Here is a 17491-nt window from a genome sequence, read left to right as displayed (position 1 = left end):
GTCTTAAGTGCCATGGAAGTGTTGTCCTAACACGGGATTTAAACTATAGCCCAAGGGACAATTGCACGGCCCTTCTAGAAATGTCGATGGAGGAATGGCGTGAGTGTATTTCTGGTGAAAGAAATTTCTCATCGATGAAGGTTTATTTTTTCCATAATAAATGAGAAGGTTGGTATGCTGCATGTGCATCTGAAGCAGCTGACCAAGAGTTGTGTGGCTTCTTTTTCTATTTAATTGAACTTACTTTATTTTTCGATTGTTCTGATTCGAGAATAAGTTAATTATGGTTGCAGTTCCTAGAAGACTTAGATGAAGTCGATAACTGAGCATGGGATGCTGCTATGCTCGCACACTTATGCAGTCAACTTTACCGTGCAAGTAAGGGTACGAATACCGTCGGGGGGTTTTGGCCATTTCTTCAGGTATTTGTTTATTACATATTTAGTACTTGTAGACTAAGCTCGTTGAAGATTGTAGTCTTACTAATATATTATTTTTGTAGGCCTGGACGTGGGAGCATATTGTCGCCTTGTGTCCTCAATGTGGCTCTGCGGTTTATGGTTTTCCCAACATCGGCCAGTGGGCTTCAATAAATGTCAAGGAGGGAAATGCTCAATTTATTTTAGATGGACTGCAATTAAATGAGGTGAATGATTTAAAATTATTGTAATGTTTAGCATTTTTAAGTAATAATTGCTTTAGGATTTTGTCTTCCTTAGTACAAATCGTTATCTCCTTAGCATCTAACTTTTATTAGCGTAAATCGTTGTAATATTTAGCATTCTTAAGTAATCATCGCTTTAGAATTTTGTCTTCTTTAATATAAATTATTATCTCGTTAGCATATAAGTTTCATTAGCATAAATCATTATAATGTTTAGCATTCTTAAATAATCATCGCTTTAGAATTTTGTCTTTCTTAGTATAAATCATTATCTCTTTAGCATCTAACTTTCATTAGCAAAAATCGTTATAATGTTTAGCATTCTTAAGTAATCATCACTTTAGGATTTTGTCTTCCTTAGTACAAATCGTTATCTCCTTAGCATCTAACTTTTATTAGCGAAAATCGTTATAATGTTTAACATTGTTAAGTAATCATCGCTTTAGGATTTTGTTTTCTTTTGTATAAATCGTTATTGCATTCAGCATTTTGCATGAATAATTATCTCTATATCTAAACCATAATCTCGATTATACAGGTGGTGCGGAGACCGTATGGAGATGGGGAGGACGAGGATGAAGAGATTACGGTTGTGGTTGCGAGACTGTTTGTCTGCAATATTTGGCTCTTTAGCAAATGTGAAGTCGAGTTGCAGCATGGTAGTCGAGTACTCCTATAAGTTGGCTTGGGGCAGTTGGTACCGAAAACACTTGTGTAATTGAGAAGGAAGATGAATAGTGGTGGGGCCGAAAACGTGAATTGGCATGAACGCTTCAAAAAACAATTGGATAGCTAAAACAAATGAGGTGTTCATGCCATACCATATGATTATAAAGAACGACAATATGACTCCAACTATTTCAAACAATATTGGCAACCCATGCATGAAAATCAACAGATTGAGGAAAAGCAACCTGAAAGTAAGGACACTCTTGTCCCCGAGCATGTCGTCTTTCAACATAGACGTAACATTTATAGTGTCCATTTGGAACTTTCTGCGATTTTCTCTGTTGAAATACATAATAAGGAGCAAACACAGCTCCTAAAGGAGAATGTATCATCCGACAAAAGGTTAGCGATGTTGGAGAGGAAGAATAAGGAGTTACGGAAGGACGTGTAGAATTTGGAAGACAAATTGGTCACTGGTTGAGATGATTACCAGTGGGTTTAATAAGATCAAGGGAACGAAGAGGCCACTGAATAAAGAGACTCCACTAAGGCAAAGAAAGAGATGATTTATATGTCCATCTGAGACGTCAAGTGTCAATGAATAAACATATGTGATTTGAGTATCCCGATAATTCTATGTTATAATTCTATCATTCTTTGTTGTAATTATATAATTCTTTCCTTAATAAGTGTAACACAGAAGTGCCACTGAAAAATCGACAAGATTACATAAACTTAGGTTTGTAATTATATAATTCTTTCATGATTTATACTTACATTTGCTAAATCGTATAACAATCACTGGCTTAGAGTTTATTATGTATCCCGATTCTTGTGATAGTGATTACTATGTATAGTGATTATGGAGTTACCATGATTTGTACTTACGTTTGCTAAATCGTATAGCGATTACTAGTTTTGAGTTTATTATGTATAGTAGTTCCTGTAATACCGATTACTAGGTATAGTGATTATGAAGTTACCACGATTTGTATTTATGTTTGCTAAATCGTATAGTGATTACTGGTTTAGGGTATATTATTTATAGTGTTTCCTGTGATAGCGATTACTTAGTATAGTGATTACTCAGTATAGTAAATATGCAGTTACCATGATTTGTACTTACGTTTGCTAAATCGTATAGCGATTACTGGTTTAGGGTTTAATATTTATAGTGTTTCCTGTGAAAGCGATTAATAGGTACAACGCTTATGAAGTTACCACGATTTGTACTTACGTTTGCTAAATCATATAACGATTATTGGTTTAGGGTTTATTATTTATAGTGTTTCCTGTGATAGCGATTACTTAGCATAGCGATTACTCAGTATAGCGAATATGCAGTTTCCATGATTTGTACTTATGTTTGCTAAATTGTATAGCAATTACTGGTTTAGGGTTTAGTATTTATAGTGTTTTTTGTGATAGCGATTACTTAGTATAGCAATTAATAGGTACAACGCTTATGAAGTTACCATGATTTGTACTTATGTTTGCTAAATCGTATAACAATTACTAGTTTTGAGTTTATTATGTATAGTGATTCCTGTAATAGTGCTTACTAGGTATAACGATTATGAAGTAACCATGATTTGTACTTAGATTTGCTCAATCATTAAGTGATTATTGATTGTTGGTTTATTATTTGTAGCTTTTTCTTTAAGTGCAAGGAACGTCGCATAACATTAGTTTAGGGTTTAGGGTCTAGAGTTTAGGGAAACGTCATCTGACACACGACTGATGTTATGTGACATGTCATTCATTTATACGTACTAACGTCATTTCGATGATACTAGCAAATGAAACGACGTCTTTTAATTAATGTGAAATATAATTTATTTATTTATTATATTCTTTGGGCATGATTTTTTAAAATGGACGGGACGTGAAACGACATGAAATGAAACATCGCTTAACTTCAGTAATGTGTTATACAAGGAACACATGACGTTTCTTTTAAGAGGAAGGAACATGCGACGTTTCATTTTCTTGCTTCGTGAGCAACGAACAGAAAAACTGACGTTTCAGTTAACCACCGTCGTCACAAAAATAGTATCGATGTCGAAGAAGGACGTTGTGATTCAGTCGAATGTCTACAACAAAGGGTATCTTTGATTCTTTGACATGCTTCATCTTTTTTATGTCGTTTATAGTTCGTTTAATGAATATAATGCTACAGTTCTTTTACTGAATATTCAGCTAATTTCAGTGCAACATCCACAAAATAAGGTGACAGAAAACTCAACAAAGTACTTAAAGAGAACATCGACCAGATGCAAAATGAATTTGCAGGACACACTATCAGTAATTTTGTATGTATGAAATCACTATCAGTTATACATTTACGTGTGTCATGGTCATGTATATTAATAAGTGCATATTTGTTGTAAACAGACTATACACGATTTCATCATGTATATTCAAAGCAAGGGAATAACCATGCAGGTCCGCGTCGTCACCCCTTATTTTATAGTATATCGGTTATCATATATGTTTAGTTTCTTTTTTGATTTACTAATGTACCTTCGTGTTTTAAACTTACTATTATTATTGTTTCGTTCAACAGAGTATCGTTCGTCTAATATCATATGCCGCTGGATTTCTAGATGGACTACAATACTGGAGTAACGATGACCAAATGACAGACTTTTTGTCAAGTGAAAATGTTTGTGACCATATCGATTTGTAAGATGTTAAATCTATTTAAGATCTTGTTTTGATTCTTAATATCGCTTTTTAAGCTATCAAAAGGAATTTGCATATGGATTTAATATATTGTTTTGATTCTTAATATTGATTTTTATGCTGATTCTTAAAATCAATTTAAGATATTGTTTTGATTCTTAATATTGATTTAAGATATTGTTTTGATTCTAAATATCGATTTGTAAGATATCAATAGGAATTTTCATAATTATTTAAGATATTGTTTTGATACTAAATATTGATTTTTAAGCTATCAATAGGAATTTCCATATCAATTTAAGATATTGTTCTGATTCGTAACGATTTCTATATTGATTCCTAATATCGATTTAAGATATTGTTTTGATTCTTAATATTGATTTATACGCTGATTCTTAACATTGATTTTCAGATATTGATTTCTACATTATGGCAATCGAAAAAGCATTAGGTCTTATATGTTTTGGATGTACGAAAACAAAAATTATGGTTATACAACTTCTTAGACTATAACATTGGTGTAGACCGTGACATTGCGTATTTGATAATTTTCTATCTATAAGATTATCGTATCTTGTACCGTAGTCCAAAATTTACTTTCTTTTGCATAAACCACATGTTAGATTTTTCAGAGACATGCTGGGTGTCGACATTGGCCCATGGAGGCTTCACATCACAGAGGATGCTCCTTTGCAAAATAATGGCGTCGATTGTGGTATCTTTGTAATAAAGTATATTGAAGCAATATACTATGGATGAGCATCAGAATTCACCGATGTATGCTATACACTTAAACATGTTTTATTATCCTATATTATTGTTGACTATATTTCTATATTATTTTGACTTTCATTTTTTTTTCAGGATGATATACCTGGATTCTGCACAGAACTATGCAAAAAATTGATGGATTTTCTAATTGCAAAAGATACAAAACCCCAGACTACAAGATTACTTAGAAAGCAACGAAGGACGTGAGGCCCTCAGAAGTAAGAGGAAGCCCTTTTAAACATCTACATGTTCTCAAGGATAACGTGAAGATGGTTACGTTCAACTGCTGACAGAGAGAGAGCAATTTTTGGTTCAACATTCAATTTTCTGAACATGACAAATCTTTTTGTATACAGACATTTATAACAGGTTTTGTAGACTGTGTGTATAAATTTTATAAGACTGTGTACAAAATTCGCATTGATCCATAAACCAAAATTATGCAACTGGCAGACGTATGTTGAATACGCAAATCGCCACCTCAAGCGCGCAAATCGTAACAATGTCAATTTTTGCAGGCACATGTTTCAAAATCATAATACAAATATCTTACAAATCGACACATCTTATAAATTGATATAATATTGCATAATATATTATAAATTGATTTTTAATATCGATTTTTATTTCAATTCTTAATAACGATTTCTAAGCTATTAATAGGAATTTCTCTCAGATTTTTATGATATTTTATCATCGATGTGCAAATATTGCTTCCTAACATGATGTCTACTATAAATTTATAGGATATTATATCGATTTTTGTGAAATATTATTTTGTTTGTTAATATTGATTTGTAATAAATTATGCGGAATTATCGTATATCAATTTGTAAGATATTATGTGTTTTCCAGTATCAATTTGTGAGATATTATTTTGTTTGTTAATCGATTTGTAATAAATTATGTTGAATTGTCGTATATCGATTTGTAAGATACGAGAATCTACCATCATTCGATTGGGTTGTTCTCTCTTCCCAATGACAGGGCATTGGTTGGTGCCTTTAGGGATTAACGTGGCCCTCCTCCACCTTCCTTTTCTGGGAACCAAAGGCAATCCCTTGAAGAGAGGAGTCATCATTTGGAACTCCTTGGAAACTTTGAATATTATTGGCAACGAGGGAGAGCCAATCAATACTCTAGTAATGGAAACCATGTGGAACCGCCCCTTGCTTCCCTCTCCCTTTCACCAATGGTTTCAAGCAAATTTAATTCAAATGAGGGCCCATGAATGGTTGGACGGATCAACACAGGATTCCACTGCTGCTGCTATTATTGATCCGGATCCAGAACCTGGGACGGTTCTTGTTTCGGATATCCAGATCGATTTGGGCCAAATTCAATGTCCAAATCCGGTATTGCAGAATAATCACGTTGGATCAAATTCGACTAATACTATTGGGACTAGGGGTGGCAAAACCTGACACGACCCGCCAACCCGCCTCTTTGGCGGGTTCGGGTTGGGCTTAAACTAACCCATTTAATAAACGGGTCGACCCACCTAACCCGTTTATTAAACGGTTCGGGTTCATGTTAGGGGTATGCCAACCCGGCTGACCCGTTTAATAAACGGGTTAGGCTGGTGGGTCAACCCACCAACCCGTCCGCCAACCCGACCCGCTAACCCGCCAACCCGTTTACCCGACCCAACCTGTTTATTAAACGGGTTGGCGGGTCGTGTCGGGTTACCCGTTTAATAAATGGGTCGGGTTCGTGTTTGCCACAGCCGACCCATTTAATAAACGGGTCGGGTTCAGGTTGAGGTATGTTGACCCACCAACCCGACCCGATTGACACCCCTAATTGGGACCAGTTACAAGCTCATTCTCTCACAAGCCATGATGGCAGTGAAAGGCTGCATTCACCCCCAACCGTTGGATAGGGCCACGCAAAGGGAAGTTTTTTATGACAATTGCAAACTTAAGATGGTCCTAGATGCCATCAAAATAAAATTGGATCCGTCCTAACGTGTATTGATTCTTTCAGAGATATGAAGGAAGCAAGAAAGCGGGTAGCCTTAAGATCGGGGCCGCCCGTTTAATCAAAAGATATTGTTTTTTCTATGAAGATCTTGATGTGGAATGCCCACGGGTTGTGTGGGCAAGAAAAACAACTATCTCTATCAGGTTTAATTGCTCAAAGAAAATAGGACGTGATTTGCATTCAAGAAACAAAGATGTCGGTGGTGGAGAGATCATTCATGGATGAGCTTTGAAGCCATTGTAATTTTGTCATTCGGTCTGTCAGTTGGCCGGTTCGGGTGCATCTTGATGGCTTAGCAAGAGGGATTGGTTGGTAACATTGTTCACATTGGATGCTTCTCCATATTCATATTCTTCTCGCTTTCGAATATGGAAATGGAGTTTCTCCTAACAACGGTATATGAACCATGCACTAATAGTTTGAATAAGGATTTTTGGAAACAGTTGCAGAAAATTAAAAATGATTTGGGTCACTCCTTAACGAAGGAATGGTGTGTTGGTGGCGATTTCAATTCGATCATTCATGAGGATTTCAAACGGAGCTTTGGTGGATGCGAGAGCCGAGTCTAGTGAAGTCTTTGTGCAATTGGTGGAATACAGCCTCTTGTGTGGGGGGATGGGTCACGCAAAGAATTAATTTTGAACTTGGTTTTGTAAGAAGTAAGCTTATTGAGTAGAATAAGGAGCATTGTTTGGCTAAGATCAAAGATATTGATGAGTGAGAGGCTCAATTGAAGCTCATATATACAACAATGACAAGAAGAAAATCTCGATGAGGAGCCTCAAGTCTGAAAATTAAATAACAAAATTTAATTAGCTGTATTGGGGAATGAAGGATGCGGGAATGTATTAGGTGGAAGCAAAGAACTAAAGCTCATTGGCTAAAATTGAAAGAATTGAATACCCACTTCTTTCACCAATGTGCCTCTTCGTGAAGACGGGTGAATGGCATCTCTTCCTTGGTGATTGATGGGATAAAAAAGAATGATGCCCATATATTGCCTAGCATCATAGAATATTTTAAAAGGTGTTTTTCAACCGTGGTGATGGTGGAGTATGATATATTTGGCTTGGCTTTCAATACCTTAACTAAGGAGAGGGCGATGGCCCTATCTAAGGCTTTCACATTGGATGAGGTCAAGAATGCTATTTGGTATATTTTGAATGGCAAGAGCCCGAGTTAGGATGGTTTCTCAATTGAATTCTTCAAGCTTATATAGGAATGTACAAAAGCCAACATATTTCAAATGATGGTGGGTTTTCATTGTCAATGAAAGGATATGGGGAGCCTTAGATAAATCGACAATGGTTCTCATTCCCAAGGATATAAGCCAATGTGATTGGTAGATTTAGACTCATCTTATTGGTGGGTACGATTTTTAAGATCATCTCTAAGATTTTGCCCTCAAGAATCAAGGGAGTTATAGGACATCTAATTTCAGAATCGCAAAGTGTTTTCATCCCGAATCATTGGCTATATGATGCATGTGTCATGGCACATAAGACCATTCACTCCATCAAGCTTAAAGGTACGAAATCTTTTGTCCTCAAAATTGATCTTGACAAAGCTTTTTTATTCTCTAGATTGGAGATTCTTGTTATGATGTATGCAATGTATGGGGTTTGACGATAAGTGTAGACAATGGGTGGATGGGTTGTTTTTCACAATCTCGATTTGCGGAAACAACCAATAAGGAGAATGGTGACTTTTTTAAACCAAAGAGGGGGTTGAACTGTGAAGCAGGTTATATGTTTCCCCCCAAAAACACGCAGGTGCGTGTTCTCGGGTCTGAATGAGCGTCACGTATGTAAGCACGTGGGGCTCGTTTCCCCGTGTGTGTCTGCATCACTTAGCATCGAAGTCCGGTGTGTTTGCAAAGACTTAAGTATCCTTTCCCGCCATTAGCGCCATGAAACGACGTTTCTAGTAATGTACCAAAATCTCCTCCAAGTAGGAAATGGAGGATAACCTTTTGTTTTGTTTTCGCCCTAAGCAATAAACACCTCTGCTTGAAGAGTCTCAACCTCGAAATATGTTGCCCTCTCTGTTCCGGATCACCCTTACACCTCCGGAGGAGCACCCTTTGTCGTTGTCTGTTGCCAGAGCACTTTTTATCGTCGTCTGCTGTCGGAACACCTTTTACTGTCATTTGTTGTTGGATCACCCTTTGTCGTGGAGCTGAGGATCTATCAGATATTAAATCAACAAGAGAAGATGCAAAAGTATACTCTCCAGTTGGTAGCTCCATGTTCTTCTGCAGAAGTTCTGATAACAACTCTGTATCAAGGGTCAGATCCCACATATTCTTTGCAAGCAAACGAGTTCATTCATAATGGCAGCTCACTGCACCATTTAAATTGATACAGTTTCTAAAATGTTTGTTACGTTCAATATTGTTTCAATTGGTGGTTGTACATAGTCATCGAAGAGAAATAATTGAAGATCTTTACAAAGAATGGGTTGACCCTGCTAAAGGAAAGGTGATTCAGTTATTTGTAATGATCTTCGAGTTATTATTTACCATGCCAATAAAAGTAACAATTTATAGTATTAGCATGTTTTGACGCGATTCATACGACAAATATCATAATAATTGACACTGGCAAACACATAATATCTATTTACAACGATTCATACTTCAAATAATGTGCAGTGATTTTAATAGAAATCGCTAACTGAGCAACAATTTGAACACACAAATCAATGTACATATCACATAATATACTACAAATCGATACAACAATTCATCATAATCACTTATTCATATTACAAATCGATACGATAAACGTAAGTACTGTTATGCCTCACAAACCCTAGATAACAGCAATCGTGGTAACTTCATAAATCATAAATACAAATCGCAGAGCCTGGTCCATCAGATATTGAAGATGAAAAGCAAATGAAGAAGGATGAGGAAGAACTAAAGATGAAGAAGAAGAAGAAGGATGACGAAGACAAGGAAAAGCAAAGGAAGAAGGAGGAGGATAATGAAAACTCGATATACATATTGCATAATATATTACAAATCGATACAGAAATTCAGCATAATAGCTAACAAATCGATATTAACAAACAAAACAATATCTCTCAAATCGATAGTATATTACTACAACCGCGATTTGCGTTATACTATTCCAATATTTTCTATACAAAGGCAAATCGTTGTGGCCGACATAGACTTCACATGAAATTAAATTAAATAGAAAAATAAAATAGGCAATTGAATATGCAAACATAACTTGACCATCATGCCATTGTTTCATAAAAACAATTGATTAGTTACATTGTTTCACAAAATAATTGATTCATGACATTGTTTAAAAAAATTAACTAATTCAATTTATGACATTATTTTAAAAAAATTGTGTCATTGATTGTTTTAAATGCTATTGTGCGACAAAGATAAGTCAAGAAAAATGGCACCTTAGAAAAACACGCCAAAAAATTTGCTTGGGGGAAACACGTTGGGGGCCACAAACCCTTACTAAGAAACGCTAATTTCTTGTAAAAATGGAAGTTAAATATGAAATAGAATACGAGTAGTCACATTTTATGTGCGTATTTAGGATCACAAATGTTACCGCGAGAGGGAGATTTGCAGAAACCACATGAGAGTATTTGTAAATCACAAGTTGAATATGCAAATTTTTGACATATCTGCAATTGAGGTCAAAAGTTTTGCATGTACAAAGGATGTCCATGAGTCACTTGTACGAATATCAGGAGGGCATCCTCAAATGTATGGTGTCAAGGTAAGGACATTTGTGAAAGTAGAAAGCATGCAAAGGTAAAGATATTTGTAAATGTCAACACACATTTGCAGACGTACATTCAGACTTTATGTAAATGTCAACACACATTTTTAGTTAAAGAAGATTTGCATGGTATCTGCATAAAGGTCATCATATCTGCAAATGTATGTTGTGAACCAACAATCAGTTAGTAAACATGACAAGATGAGGACATTCATAATTTATATTTGTGAAATTTATACAGACATTTGCAGACGTACAACTTGACTTTAAGTGAGTTTTTAGTTATAGAAAGTTTGCATGACGACTATGTGAATGTCAAAATTGTCGTAAATGTATGAAGCAAACCTACCAAGCTAGAACTTTTAAATTTTAGATGGTTCGCATAGGACTTGCAAACCTCAGAAGATACGCAAATTTGATATGAGAATATCCTCAACAAGCTAGGTTAGCAAATTCTTTTATGCATATTTCATCGGGTCTGCAAAATATTTATGTGAATCTTCTTGTTATTAAGATGTTGCGTGCTTTATACGGCATACATATCTATCAGTAGGCTTGTTTGTGCAAAAGGTATAAATGTCCTAAAAAAGATGAGAATTGAAATTTTGGATATGAGAAGATTTTGGCAAATTATGAGGTATTTTGAAAATCGCACAATTTTACAAGGACAGTACGATCATTTTTCAAAAAAGGTTTAAAATGGTTTTTGACTGGACTGATCAAACTCCCAAGTCATTAGACAATATTAGGATAGTGAAAACTGTAAAAAATAATTAAAAGATAAGAAAACAAAGTCAAACCCAAACTCAAGACCTAACCAAATTGAATTGAACCTAGGTGAGGAGGGTTGAATCTAAGTCCAAGTTCAAGTGCAAATTCAAATTCAAATCCAAATCCCAGTCCAAAGTCTAAAGTTCATGTTTAAGATTATTGTACTCAATATAAAAAATCGACGACTGGCAATGCAAAAAAAAAAATTGGACCTAAAAAATTATGATTGACTTTAGGAAACATCAGCCAAGGTGTAAGCCATTTTGAACACATCATGGGGTCATATACTGAGATAAGATTTGACCTTATGTGTGTGGAAAATGCATTGTTGAGGACCCATTTTCCTCAAGCCCTTCAAAAATTGTGGCTGCAGGTGTTTTTCTCTTGATCTAAATTGATAAATGTGATTATTATAATTTGCTTATTAAAGAACATTAAAAACATGTATTAGATTAGTTATTTTTCTTTCACGTGTTTTCTAAAGGGGTAAAAAATCAATAGCTCACATTGCCCTAAAACTTGACAATAAAAAATTCTCTCTTTTTTTTTTGCTAAATCAATTGAATCCAAAGTTTGTTCCTTAGTAAATAAACTATAATAAACACATCATTAGGGATGAACAAGAAGTGGAAAAGATAGGGGATAGACCCTTAGAAAGAGAGTGTGTGCAAGTGGCGTGTGAGGTGTTTACCCTTCTTTTTTTTTTAAGGCTCCACCTCCAAATCCAAGAGGTTAGGTAAGTTTCCTAATGATGATTATACCAAAATAGTGCAAGAATGTAACTAATTCATCTTACCTTATTTTATTCTTTTGTAATTCCTTCTCAAATAAGTAGAATCCTTACTGATATAAGTCATCTTCCAAAAAGTTGTGAATTATTCTCGTGAGTGGGTCAATTGATTTCCTGCCTTAAAAATTATAGGATTTCCTCTTTTTGTTTTTTTCAAGACAACACGTCAAAGTGAAAAGGAGAAAGATAAGGTTTCCTACTTACCTTATTTACCTTGATCTTCTATTTTCAAGTCCCATCCAAGGTGACTCTCATTAGGGAAGAATGGTAACTCTTAAATTATCATAGTCAATTTCCCCATTTGAAAAGGATACTTAACTTGGGTAACTATAAATAACTAAGATATTAATTTTAAATTAGCTAATTCAATTAAGTAATTCACTAAATATAAGAAGTAGGTGGGGACATCCCACACCTACTTGGATTATGGTTTAATTGGATTCAACCCATTATGGGGATCAAAAACTATAGTGGGGTCTACATAAGGGGTGTCCCACACATTGGATCTAATTTGCTCCAATTAGATCCAAATGGATACTCAAATCCAAATCTGAATTCAATTGGTTTCTAAAATAGCTCTTGCTTATTTCAATTTTAACTTGACCTTGAAATTCAAACTTGAAGTTGTTTTACTCCTTCATAATTAAATTGATTTTTGCTTTCTTTTATAAATGTAACTCAGAGTTTTAAATTAAACTGATTTATTAACTTTTTGCAGTTCATCTAGATTACTCCTGACTTAATACACCAAATGAATCACAAAAATTCATATTTATTTTATTAAAATAAATGGCAAAAAATCACGGTTATTACATATAATATGGGTGTTCACCCCCATATGGCCAAGTGAAAGATGTTGGATCCAGTGTGATCCTAGGGTCTCACATATGGAACCCATAACGTATATGTATATTGGATCTAGTATTGGTTTCAAAGTATGGATTATGTATTGGATCCAAAGTTAATCATTGGATCCGACAAAAGAATCCAATGACCAAAGAGTAGTGTGCCCTTGAAATGTGAATTACAACAAGAGTGGTGGGCCCACATCTTATTGAATTCCTAAGATGTTTGAGAATCCAATGAGACAGTTAAGGTTGAGATTGAGAACTACATTTTCTAAAATAGGTTACATTTACCCAGCACTTGAGTATGCAAGAAGATGTATCTCATTATGTGGATATTACGCTTGACGCAATCCATTTTTCATATTTTTTTCTCCCGTTCTTCTCTCTTGTTCTCTGCTTTCTTTCACTACACACACCATGGTCTCAGAATTTCAACATTAGGTCCTTTATTTGTACTAATATGATACCATAAAGCAGAAACCAGATTTTGGATAGCCGGAATATGACCTACAGGTTTTTTAGGTGATCCAAAATTAATGGCTATGAAGGCACCAGCTTTTCTTGACTCATAAAAATTTATTTTTTTGTCAAAAAAACATGATCCAAGAGTCAATTCCCACTAAATCTAGCATGTTAAACACATTTAATGGTTCAGATTTATATAAAACACTTAAAACCTAACGAGAAATGGGGACTAATATGTTCAATTCTCTCTCTCTCTCTCTCTCTCTCTCTCTCTCTCTCTCTCTCTATATATATATATATATATATATATATATATATATATATTTGAGTTGGGATCTCACAATACAATTTTCTTGGACCCAACCTGACAAGATCATCAATTTGTTAAAAATTGACCCTCCGATTGTATTCTTTAGCAAGAAAACATGTTTTTATGAATCCAGAAATTTTATAGTGCTCATGATCATCGGGTTTTTTTCTCACCGCAAAATCTCACTCTAACATCGATATGAGCATGCACTTGGGATCTTTTTTTAAAGGCAAGCTGGGGTTAAACTGACCCCTCAGTTATACAACTATACCATTGGGTTTTGAACCTGCCACGTCCCAACACAAGGTGACGTGCTCTAACTGCTCCTACCGGACAAGCAGTGCCCCCTTTGGATCTTGTCTTTTCCCTTTCTCCCTCTCACACAGTCGCACGTAGGTTTCACTGTATGTTTTTTTAGACATGGTTAAACTATGTAGGATCTAATGTAATGGTAACCACTAATTTTCTAAATAAATTTAGCCACTTATTTGCACGGTCCAACACCCAAAAATGCTACCAAATGATGGGTCCGACTAAGGTTCTCATTGAATTTAGAAACTTAAAAATGACCCCCTTGAGCCCCTCAACCCCCCCCCCCCTCCACCACCACCACCACCACCACCCAGTCTTGTCACCAACAAGGGCCCCAACCTTTCGTTTTTTCCTTCAGCTACTAGTCAAGCCATTAGCTTTGTCCTTATGCATCTTGGTTGAGCCAACAAAATTAGTGGCTCGTCTTTCACTAAATGCCACAAGTGTCAGCGGGTCAGGATTACCCAGACCAGACCCGTATCAAACCCTATAGGGTCCAGATATGGTGATAAACAAGAAGACCTGATTAAGACCCAGGTCCAAACCCGAAGGTCCGATTAATACATGGATCTGGGTATAGTTTGTGAGATTTTATATCAAACCTGGGCCTGACCCGAGTTTCGATTAAGACCCTAATTTTTCAATGTTAAAATGATAAAAAAATAGTATTTTACTGGGTATGGTCTGGGTCTAGTTCATATAGTTCTTATCCGGTCCAGGTATAGTTTCTCTTATGTTGGATCCCATTAGACCCAGGTCCGGACCTGATACCATACCCGAAAATAGGGGCCAGATCTGGTTTCACCTAGGTCCGAACCAAACCCGACCGGCTGACACCCCTAGTGAGAACCCACGTTCAAGGAGATAGTGCATAAAGTTGCTCGTGAAGCCCAATTTAATTATTTTTTTTAGAGGAATGCCAATTAAGCTAACCCCAAGAGTGGTGTAGTGGATTAGGGCCTTGGCCACTAGACAGGTGGTCAAGGTTCGATTTTCATGGGTGTTGCCCCTTTGCGAAAGCCAATGCTCAACATAGGCCTCGGCGGCAGGGGTCTTGGCCTCGGAGTTTTTACGTCACTGGCACGACGACTGTATGTAGGTTAAGTCGGCATGACCAGGTCTTTGCCATAGGTACTATTTTTCAGGTTATAAATCTAAAAAAAAAGGCTAACCACAAGAGAGCTTTCAACTTGAACAAATTGTTGATATATCTTATGGTAGATCTAACCAATTGTTTGCCCTATCTCTTACCACTTTTAACATTTATAATGCTTGCTACCCTTGTGGGTAAGGAATTTCTCAGTGAAAAATTATAATGTTTTTAATTTTTTTTACATCTAACTAACTCTCTTGATCTACGTATTAAGTTTAGTAAACATTGACCTTTTGATCATTATGTCAGATTTTATGCGACCTATAATTTTCCAAATTTTGAAATCTCAAAAAAAAAATATTTTACATTGAAAAACTATGATCGAAGGGTCGATATCACTATTTTAACTATGTCAAAAATATCCACGAGGCCACTAACGAATTAAGCTCAGGGCTCAACAGGCGAGTCGTGAGTTTTATATCAAATCCGAGTCTAGCTCTAACCGAGCTTATATTTAGCCTGATTGGTCAATGGGTCATGCATCATCAAGTTCGACCCGTCAATAACCCGATAAAGCACGTCCACACCCCTTACCACATATATATATATATATATATATATATATATATATATATATATATATATTAGTAATGATAGGGTGCACTCTCACCAAATAAAAGATTTAGATTTTCACATTTTTTTAACCACATAGATATTATCTAGTAGAAAACAAATTTTGGATCATGTTACTATAGCATGCATGTAGGTTTCAAGATATTTAAAAAATCACGGCTCACAATGTAACAAAATTTTATGACTTAAAAAATTATATTTTTATGTCTAAAAACATGATCAAAGCATGATTCCTATCAAATAAACTATGTTGAATACATCTGTAAGGTCTGCATGAGAAGATACTACCTACAACTATGATTTGTAGCATGTGAGAGTAGGTGCTTCAAGAGAGAGAGAGAGACGAAACAGGATTTCAACATAGACAGAAAAAGGATCAACAAAGTTGAACCCAAAGAGACCAAAAGCAGAAAAAAACAAAACAAACGGCTCACGCAGGAACCACAAAACCAATAAAATCCAGATGGAGCAAAGCGACAGCAGGAGGAAATGTTAGATCTGGAAAATGAATACGCAGAATCGCATAAACGTCCACTAAGATTTTCTGAGCAAGATGATTAATGCCAACCGGAGATTCCCAAAAAAGAGCATTGTTGCACGTCATCCAAACGAACCACCAAGTGGTAAACAACCACGATCTCCAGATTAACCACTACCGCTTACTATGCCGAAGGCAGACCAAACCTAAGATGAGGTCTAGCGTAAAGAAGTCCTCCATAACCAGGACCTCCGGGTGCCTCCAAGTCCTACGAAAGATCTCCACAAAGGTAGGGCAAGACCAGAAGAGGTGGAACAAGGATTCTTCAGTAGCATGACAAAGCACACATCAACTCGAAAGCTGAAAGCCCCACCTCTTTAAGGTAGAATGAGTTTGGACCTTATTGTGCAAGATTAACCAAGTCAGGACCCGAGAACGGGGTGAAGGGCCCTTCCTTCAGAGCACAGATTTGGGCAACCAGGCCACCCCCGGGAGAAGCAACTGCCTATAGACTTTGTTGGTCAGGAACTTCCCAGTAGAAGCAATAGCCCAATGCACCCAATTACCAATATCGGCGGGATCCTCAAAATTGTCACTGAAGAACGCTAAAGCTGACAACCAATACTCACGCAGATGAAAAAATGCTCAACACCACGAGCGTAGGAAAACCAAAAGGACAGAAGGGGGCCCATACTTAGAGAGAAGAAAAGCAGTACACAGATTATTTGGTTGATGAGCAAGCCAGCATTGCTTAGAGACCAGAGCAATACTCCTGAGCTTGGGCACAGAAACACCTAAACCGACCATAGAACGTGGCAAGACCACCGAACGTCAACCAACCAGGTGGTGCTTACTCTTGAGATTACACCTAGACCAAAGGAATCCTGCCAGCAGACGCATCAGCTGCTTCTCCACACCCACAGGCATCAGAAACATGGACATGAAAATTTTTATAATGGTCGAGAGAACGTGCTTCACTAAAGTTAGGCGGCCAGCATACGAGAGATAAGAAGCTTGCCATGAGAGTAATTTGCGCTTAACTTTAAGAAGCGTCGGAGTCCAAGCTACAAAGGAAAGGCGCTTAACTTATAAAGGCAAACTCAAGTACAACATAAGCACCTTAGATATAACATAATTAAAAATCTTCATCCCAGCAACTAACATAGAGGGCTGGACGTGGAACATAGAAAGAGAACACTTTTGCTTATTAAGAGAAAGGCCGAAAAGAGAGAAAAAAAAGTGAAGAATGAGCTTGAACCGAAGT

This window comes from Nuphar pumila, chromosome 7 (genome assembly GCF_984573655.1).
Source record: "Nuphar pumila chromosome 7, dmNupPumi1.hap1.1, whole genome shotgun sequence".
Lineage (NCBI taxonomy): Eukaryota > Viridiplantae > Streptophyta > Magnoliopsida > Nymphaeales > Nymphaeaceae > Nuphar > Nuphar pumila.
Note: the sequence above shows the minus strand (reverse complement) of the source record.